Source organism: Cebus imitator, unplaced genomic scaffold (assembly GCF_001604975.1).
Source record: "Cebus imitator isolate Cc_AM_T3 unplaced genomic scaffold, Cebus_imitator-1.0 Scaffold12, whole genome shotgun sequence".
In the NCBI taxonomy this organism is placed as follows: Eukaryota; Metazoa; Chordata; class Mammalia; order Primates; family Cebidae; genus Cebus; species Cebus imitator.
The window spans coordinates 879,838-888,502 of record NW_016107327.1 but is presented as its reverse complement, the minus strand read 5'-3'; the positions used below and the strand labels follow the sequence as shown (position 1 = coordinate 888,502).

At 36.2% G+C, this 8,665-nt stretch overlaps 1 non-coding gene across 1 annotated transcript; it reads left to right on the top strand.

The window, feature by feature from the left end:
- Positions 1-813: 813 nt before the first annotated feature.
- Positions 814-921, top strand: LOC119467158. Its single transcript, XR_005195692.1, has one exon. It is a non-coding gene; the product is annotated as a U6 spliceosomal RNA (small nuclear RNA).
- Positions 922-8,665: the final 7,744 nt, after the last annotated feature.

Genomic DNA, 8,665 nt, shown 5'->3' with positions numbered 1-8,665 from the left:
AAGGGAAAAGCAAAGCAAATAAAACAGCATATTAACTATGAATTAACATACAGCTGAAGTAATTAGCAATAAAGTAAATGGATCAATAATTACCATATCATACATTACTCATGTTTGACACCTCCACAAAGTATCTAAAACATGTTATTTGGATACAAGCATAAACCCAGCGATAGAATTAACTCCATAGTAAAACAATTTGACAAGTGAGCGTCCTTACCTGTATTTATACTAAATGTCATCTTTTATCTTTCTTACCAGCATGTAAATTGTGGAACTGTTGGTGCAAAAATGAAAAAATAACCTAGACTGAGGAATACAGATGGACCAATACATAGCATAAGGTTCGTAAGGACATGCAGACTCTGTGTGAAGGGGATGTTTTCCAAGCATTGTAACAAGAGTGGACTGACTTAAGGTGGAGACAAAACATTCGAAGGCGATATAAGCTGGCTGAAGGGAAAACATCAGATCTCAAATCAGATCAGGCTCATTACTGTGAAGATAACGTTAGAAGGCCAGTTAGAGTCCCACTATTAGAAGAAGAAGAAGATGCCAAATGTTGATCCTGGCAGCTTAGGTTCTCAAAAACACTTGCTGGTTCATGCCTTTTTATATATTCCCTGTGATATGCCAGAGTAATTCACATGGGGCCACCTCTATGACATGCAAATAAGGCACCTGGCAAGTGACAAACCAGGATGCAAACTCACTTCTAACTCTGGGTTAGAGCAAATAAGCAGAAAAAATAACACTAAAGGAGGAAGGAGGAGAAGGGGAAGGCAGAAGACTGGGGAGAAGAAAATTAAACGAGTGTTTGCTTCTGCAACACATTTACTAAAATTGTACATTAAATTACAGAGATTAGCATGACCCCAGCACAAGGATAACACACAAATTTGTGAAGCGTTTCTTATAAATTTAAGAATGGGCCGAGCATGGTGGCTCATGCCTGTAATCTTAACCTTTTGGGAGGCCGAGGAGGGTGGATCACTTGAGGTCAGAAGTTTGAGACCATCCTGGCCAACATGGTGAAACTCCATCTCCACTAAAAATACAAAAATTAGATGGGCATGGTAGTGTGCACCTGTAATCCCACCTGCTTGGGAAGCTGAGGCAAGAGAATCACCTGAACCTGGGAGGCAGATGTTGCAATGAGATCACACCACTGCACTACAGCCTGGGAGACAGAGAGAGACTCCGTCTCAAAAAAAAAAAAAAATAAATAAAAATAAAAGTGTTTTAAAAAGAAGAGAAGTCAAAGAAAGAAGATGAAAGAAGATGAAACGGAAGAGAAAGAAAATATATGTACTAACATTTAACCTATGGTGCAGAAGCTATTATAGCACATGTCTCTCTGCTCAAAACCATTCAATATATCTTATTCAAAGTGAGATCCCATATCATTATTACTTTTTAAATTGTGTTTGTTTGTTTGTATTGAGACAAGATCTCATTCTGTCACCCAGGCTGGAGTGCAGTGGCACAATCATAGCTCACTGTAGCCTCCAACTGCTGGGCTCAAGTGATCCTCCTGCCTCAAACTCCCAAGTAACTGGACCTACAGGAGTGTGCTACCACACCAGCTAATTAATTTTTTGTAGACATGAGGTCTTACTATGTTTCCCAGACTGGTCTTGAACTCCTGGTCTCAAGCAATCCTCTCACCTCAGTCTTCCAAAGTGCTAGGATTACAGACGTGAGCCACCATGCCTGGCCTCCCATCTGCTATCACAGTCAATGACCCTACAGACCCTGCTTCCCACTGTTGCCTCCTCTTCATCTCCTCTCACTCTTCCTCTCAATCAAGTTCAGCTGCATCTACTTTATTAAATGTATCAAGTAAAATGCCACCTCAGGGAGTTTGAATTAGCTGTTTCCTTTCCCCAGAATTTCTCTCCTCGTTTTTACCCCATGCCACATGGCTTTCTCCCTCACTTCCGTTCACTTTCTTCATGTCTCTACTCAAATACTGCCCTTTCGTAAGGGCCTCCTTCGACCACTCTTAATAAAATAAAAACCTGCCATCGTTCTCTATGCTCCTTACTCTGCTTTATATTTCTTCATATTATTTATTGCCGCACGAAGTATTATACATGTATTTGTGCATTTGTTTATTACCTGTCTCCCCTTCGTTTCTGGAATGTAATTGACAGAAGAACACAGATTTTGACTATTTTATTCACTGCTGCATCTTTAGCGTCTGGAATTGTGTGTGCTTGGCATGTGGTAGTTCACCAGGAAATATTTGTCAAAATTTGAATGACTGAATAAGTGAACAATTGAATGAAGAACCCTGTTTTAGACAATGAACTGAAACACAGAGAAACTAAGTAGCTTACCCAGGTCGCTTGGAAAGTTATACATTTTTCTCATGGTGAGTCAAACAGTTATTGTACCTGTTTAAAACATAAGTTGCATCCAAACTTGCAGATTGTATTTTGTCTGTGTGTGTGTGTGTGTGTGTATGTCTGTGCCTGTGTGTGCATGCATGTGTGTATGTGCCTGTGTGTACGTGTGTGTGCATGCATGCATGTGTGCTACGTGCGTGTCTGTGTATGTGTGTCTGTGTGTGCATATCTGTCAGTCTGTGTGTGTGCATGGGTGTCTGTGTGTGTGCATGTGTGCATGCGTGTATGTGTGTGTGCATGTGTGCATGTGTATCTGTGTGTGCATGTGTGTATGCGTGTGTGCATGTGTGTATGTGTGTGTGCATGTGTGTATACGTGTGTGTGCGTGTGTGTCTGTGTGCGAGTGTGTGTGTACGTGTGTGTGTTTATGTGTCCTTCTCTGTATCATTGTTGCCTAACCCTCAGCTATCAAGACAGTAATCTGATTCTATTGTTACACGTTTGGTATGCATGTTGATGTATAGATTGGAGATAGGAAATTACTCTAGCTTGCTGACATCATTTGTTTAATTGGATTACCAAGAAAATCTGGTTAGAAAGATTGGTTAGATTTAAAAATTACAACTTTTGAAGTACTAGTACAAAATACAATTTTTTAAAAAAATTTGAGAGGTTCTCGATCTGAAGATCTGAAGAGCAGAAATCCTTCACTCTGATTTCCAGTTAATTGAAGGGGCATATAATCCTTGCAATTCAGACACAATCTAGGAATAGAAGAATGAGGAGAACTCTAATTTTAATGTAATAAATTTATGTTTTTATTTCACTCTTGCTACCTGCCTAAATGGGGAGGATGTCAAGATAAAGAAAAAAGTTATGAAAAAATTAAAGCATATTTTCTCCATCTGAATTTGTGATTGATGATACAATTTGCAGCCTAAGTTAACACATAAATAAAATCTAATTCCTTCTAAATGATATGTGATGTTTCTGGATCAAAAGGATGAGGTGAGTGTCATTCTTTTGAAGCATTTTAAGTTTAGACTGAGAGAGGTATTCATGTTACACTCCTCTGAGACATCACAGTCTTTGTGGATCAGAAATACCCTGCTTCACCAGGGTAGAACCACAGAACAAAAATGTGACTAAACCAAAATTCTAGGAAAATTCATGTCACTTCTTTCTTCTGTTTTTTCTCTTCCTATGCCTTATATCCTTAAGATCTTTTTTTCAAATGTCCCCAAATAAACTTGTATTATTATATATCTGCTTTAAAGTGTCTGTGATGATTCACATTAAGAAAAAGAAACTGAGAGACCTTAGTGTATTAGAAATTTCTGTGAAATTGCTCTTTAGCTTGGAACCCATCACATCATGTCACAGAAACTTGAAAAGTCTATGAGCCATAATTTTAATGTCACAGCACTATTTTATAACCAGTGATGCAGTGTAGGAAGAATCAGATTACATATGTAAAAGAATTGAATCTATTAAGGTTAAAACTAAAATCTATTTTTTAATAAAATAAATTATATATTTCCATTGCACAACACACATTTACATTAAGGCATTTGGAAAATAACACAATAGAATCAATATAAATTACATGAGAATTCAGTAGCAAAATATTCAGATTCCTTGTGGAATCACATTTCATCTATTAGTTTGAACTAATAAAAACACTGGTTTATAGTATTCAAAGTGCGTATTTTCCTCCCACTGTAGTTTTATTGTGCATGGGGGGCAGAGAAATATTCTTAAATGGGTAAGTTGTAGCTGTAGCTTTCTTCAAATTGGTTTCTGAAGATCCTTTTCTCTTTGAAGTTGCATATGGTAACAACAATCCTGGCACTGTCAATGTGTCTGTCCACCCCCACATGTCTATTCCTGTTTGTTCATGGGTATGGGAGAGGTCTGAGTCACTGAAGGGTGTGTTCCCCACTTTCTTGTAGATACTTGAAAGGGAGCCATGCACACTGGTGCCCAGAGGCAAAGGCAGAACACCAAGGTTCTCCCACCTTAAGGACTCACTTGGAACTTACATAAGCTACCCTCCTCAAAAAAAAAAAAAAAAAAAAATGAAGAAAGCAAATCAGTTTATCTTGAAAGGAAATGTTTATTGCCTCTCTTTCATTAATTTCCAGTTGTCCTTTTGTTTGACTAGTAGGTAAGAATCTCAGTTCACTTCTCTTAATGTTCCAGAAATTTAACTTCTTTCATTTTTCTGTTAGTCAATTTCTATTTCAAGTCCTAACTGAGCCAAAGTAGTAGAAGATAAATCCCAATCTTTTGGGGTTTATCTTCAGCCTGATGTTTCTGAGGTTGAGTGTAGATTTTGCCTGCTCCTATAGGGTAATAAGAGTTCTGGGTAAGGACAGCATCTGACGTTTGGACATAAACTGACACAGGTGGTCACTGAGGCAGCCCTTACTCTGGTCATGGTCACCTGGGAGCTTCAGGAATTTCCATGTTAATTTTATGACTTACCTAGATAGTATCTAGCAAACAGAGACACATAGTTGCTTAAATGGGATGGGAGTTGGGACATAAGAACAAGTTGAACTACCAGAAAAGAAGAAAAAGGGTTACAGAATTTCTATGTGTATTATAATCTCATACTTTTGCAGAAAAATAGCTAATTTCTTCTCCATCTTCCCAGATCTCCCCCATTGCCCAAACTAAATCCTGTCATCTTTCTGTTCTCTGGAAGGTAAAATGTTGGGCAGCCAACAGACAGGGGCAGAAGCTCCTGGGGAATCTCTTGAAACTCAATAACCAAAGTCTAGGAGAAAGGGAATCTTATATAGAGGCAAATGTGATAATTTTTAAGTAGATTTGATGCTGCTATGTTTTTGGTGAATTAATTTTGGAGCAGAGGCTAGTATTTCACTGAAAGCCACTCTGAATATGAATGTATAAAGTCTAGGCAAGGACTCCCTAAAGATGTTCAATGGTGTTACACAGAAAGTGTTCTGGCATGGCAATGTAGCATGTTATTTTCAGCAGACATTACCCTCCCAAATTGATTCTATTTTAGACAACATGCTGACTAATGTACAGAGCAGCTTGACAGAAAGATGTATCCATTTGGATAGTTCAGATCTGAACAACAGCAGATTTTCAAGCAAGTTTCAACTTTTTAGAAGGTTTTACCATTTTAAGTATAGATACTATAATTAGAATTATGCCTGGATTGAGAAATTTTTATCCAAAAGATATTTTTCAGCTTAAATAAAATTAAACAATTTTAATTTTTCCAAAGCAAAGTTAAACTAATTTTTTTATTTCATTAAAATTATTGTAATAAGAATAATTTTCTGCTTATATTTCACAATACAAAACTGAATCATTTGATTAATTGGTTGCTTATTTAAAGTTAAATCATTGATAGTATTTGCATTGTCAGTTTTCTTTGTGACTGTTTACGTTAGCCAATTTTTATACCTGTAAATTTTTGCCAAAAAGATATGATGCTTCCACAAATAACAAGTATTTATATATACTGTTATACTCATTATCAGATTGATTTTTGCTTTATCTCATTTGATTTTCCTTTTAAAACTACTCATTTTGAATTTGATAGAAGACCGATAGTCATATTTGTTTCTGAGAAAAGTCTGAACAAGTCTTTTCAGATATCCTAGGATTTCATTCCAGCTAAAGGGATGCATGAAACTTCCTCATTTCAGTGAAAGAAGCCAGACACTGAAGGCTACATATGTATGATTTCATTTATATGAATGTTCAGAGTAGGCAAATCCATAGAGACAGAAAAGATTTTAGTGGTGGCCAGAAGACAATGCAGTGAGGGAAGAGGGGAATGATTGCTTAAAAGCTTTCCTCTTGGGGTGACAAAAATGTTCCAGAACTAGATAGTGATAACAGTGCACAACATTTTGAATGTACTAATGTCACTGAAATATACACTTTACAATGGTGGAAATGATGAATTTTAACCACTCATAACCATGTTTTATGAATTTTACTACTTTTTTAAGTAAAGGGAAAATAAGGTTCTGAGATTCAAACCTGTGCAATCAAAATAAACTGTCGAATAGAGAAGACTGTAAACGTATTCTGAATACTATTTAATTTTTCTGCCCATGAAACCAAGCCTCATTCTAAATAATATAAGAGCCAAAAGAAACTCTCTAGGCTGGTATTAACCTTTTTCTCAAATAAGAAAATTGGGTTGATAGGTGCAGCAAAGCACCATGGAACACATTTACCTATGCAACAAACCTGCACGTCCTGCACATGTCTCCCAGAAATTAAAATAAAATTAATGTTATCAATGTTCATTGTGAAAAATCAATACAGAAAGCATAAATTATCAATTCCATTGTCTGGAAATCATGTTTTTGCATTTTATATATATATATATATATATGCACAAACTTTATTCCCCTAAAAAGAGATTAGATATTGTTTGGTAGTATATCCCACTACATAATTTTACCACCTACCTCATGCTTGCAATTCTTTCACTATGTGCAGGCAATGTTCTATGTACTTTAAGTATATTAACTAACTTAATCATCAAACAACCCCATGAGATTGCCCTTGTTCATTGATTTCAGCAATGAGAAAGCTAAGAGAGGGAACCGGCAGCCTTTCAAAGGTCACACAGAAAGTAAGCGACAGATCCAGGATTCATATCCAAGCATTCTGGCTCTAGGGTCCATGCTTCCCAACCGTTATGAACCAATATTCAGCCAAATCAATACTGAGGGGCACGTGAAATTTATCCAGTACTTTGCTATTACAAACAAAAATCCAATGAACATTCTTGAAGCCATACACAAAAATAATGGTTACAATAGAAGTCACTGGAATTGAACATTTTGGTTCAGCTTACACTAAAATTTAAGGCTTTTGATATAACAAATATATTTTTGGAATGATGCATCTTACGTTTGTAGGAGAGCACACTCATCTGTGGGGAAAAGATTCATTGTGAAGCACACAGCACCTTATTTGGTTGGATCATCTCATGATTAAAGTTCAGGTGTTATCTACCCTGTAAGTGGCAGAATCAAGACTGCAATGTTGCCTGCTTTTCTTTTTAACTCATGCTTTCCCTTGACTACACTGCTCCTCAAAGTAAAACCTCTGTGTCTGTGTACTATTCGTGGAATACTCTGCAATTATAACCACCTTCTAATACGATTAATACTCAATCAAAATGTATTATACATATGTATACATACTCATTTGCAAAGTTGTGCTTCAAAATAGTGATCTCTTCCCAACATTATATGTTATGATATTGACAATTTGATAATGACCCATTGTACAAAATATTTCCCATTAATACAACAAAGACATAACTGAGCATTTCTATTTCCATGCCAGCCATAAGCACAATTTTGCAATGTGATCATCTTAGAATTATTTAATCTCTCAATACAGCAAAAACAAGAAACCAAATTGACCTTTTTCCATTACATCCCCCATATCTGTAAATATTACTTTACACATCCAATTTCTGCTTATTTTAACCAGCCGTTTCTTTAAAAAAAAGTCACTTCTTTTAATAGCAATATTAAAGCTCTGTTTAAAACATTGTATAACAAACCCCACCGCATTTTAGATGGCTGCTTCCCTTTGAAAAGAAGAAAAAACAATCTGTACATTTACATAAAAAATTCAAAAGCATTCACTGGGGGAAAAAAAGAAAGCTTTAAAAATATACTTTCTTGCACATTCAAATAGCACAAATTTCCCCTTACACATATAAGGAAATAATACTACATATGTGAAAGTCAAATAAAATATAGAAATGAATCCCTAAAATTAAATTTTTATTTGGGAGAAAAGTGTGGCAAATTAGGGCATACCTGCAGACCAGGTGGTTTTCAGCATATCCAAAGAACAAAGAGATGGTTAGAAGTTTTACAAAAAGGGAAGTCTTACTGGTTGCTTTTTGAGAAAGCTTATCGGCACTAGTGAGGTCTTGGGGAAGTGGCAGGTTTTGATTGGTGAGTGAGGGAGTGCACAAAACACAGGGGTTGTTTCAGTAGCTATTAGATAAAACTGGCTTCTGGTTACAGCAGGCAATTTCAGCAACTAGACTTGCAGAGAATTCCATTCTCAGAGCAATAGTTTGTGCCTTGAGCTCTTTCTCCCCCTGGCTTCTTGACTGTCTTTAGTTGAGTATTTCAAGATTGATCTGGTTCTCGTGATCAACTTTCACACATGCTCAAAATGATGACATTAAAAGAAGAAGACTTAAAATGAAAATAAATAGTCTAAGTCTAAAACACATAGATTTCAATATCAAATTAGAAAACAGAAAATGTAGAAATAATCTG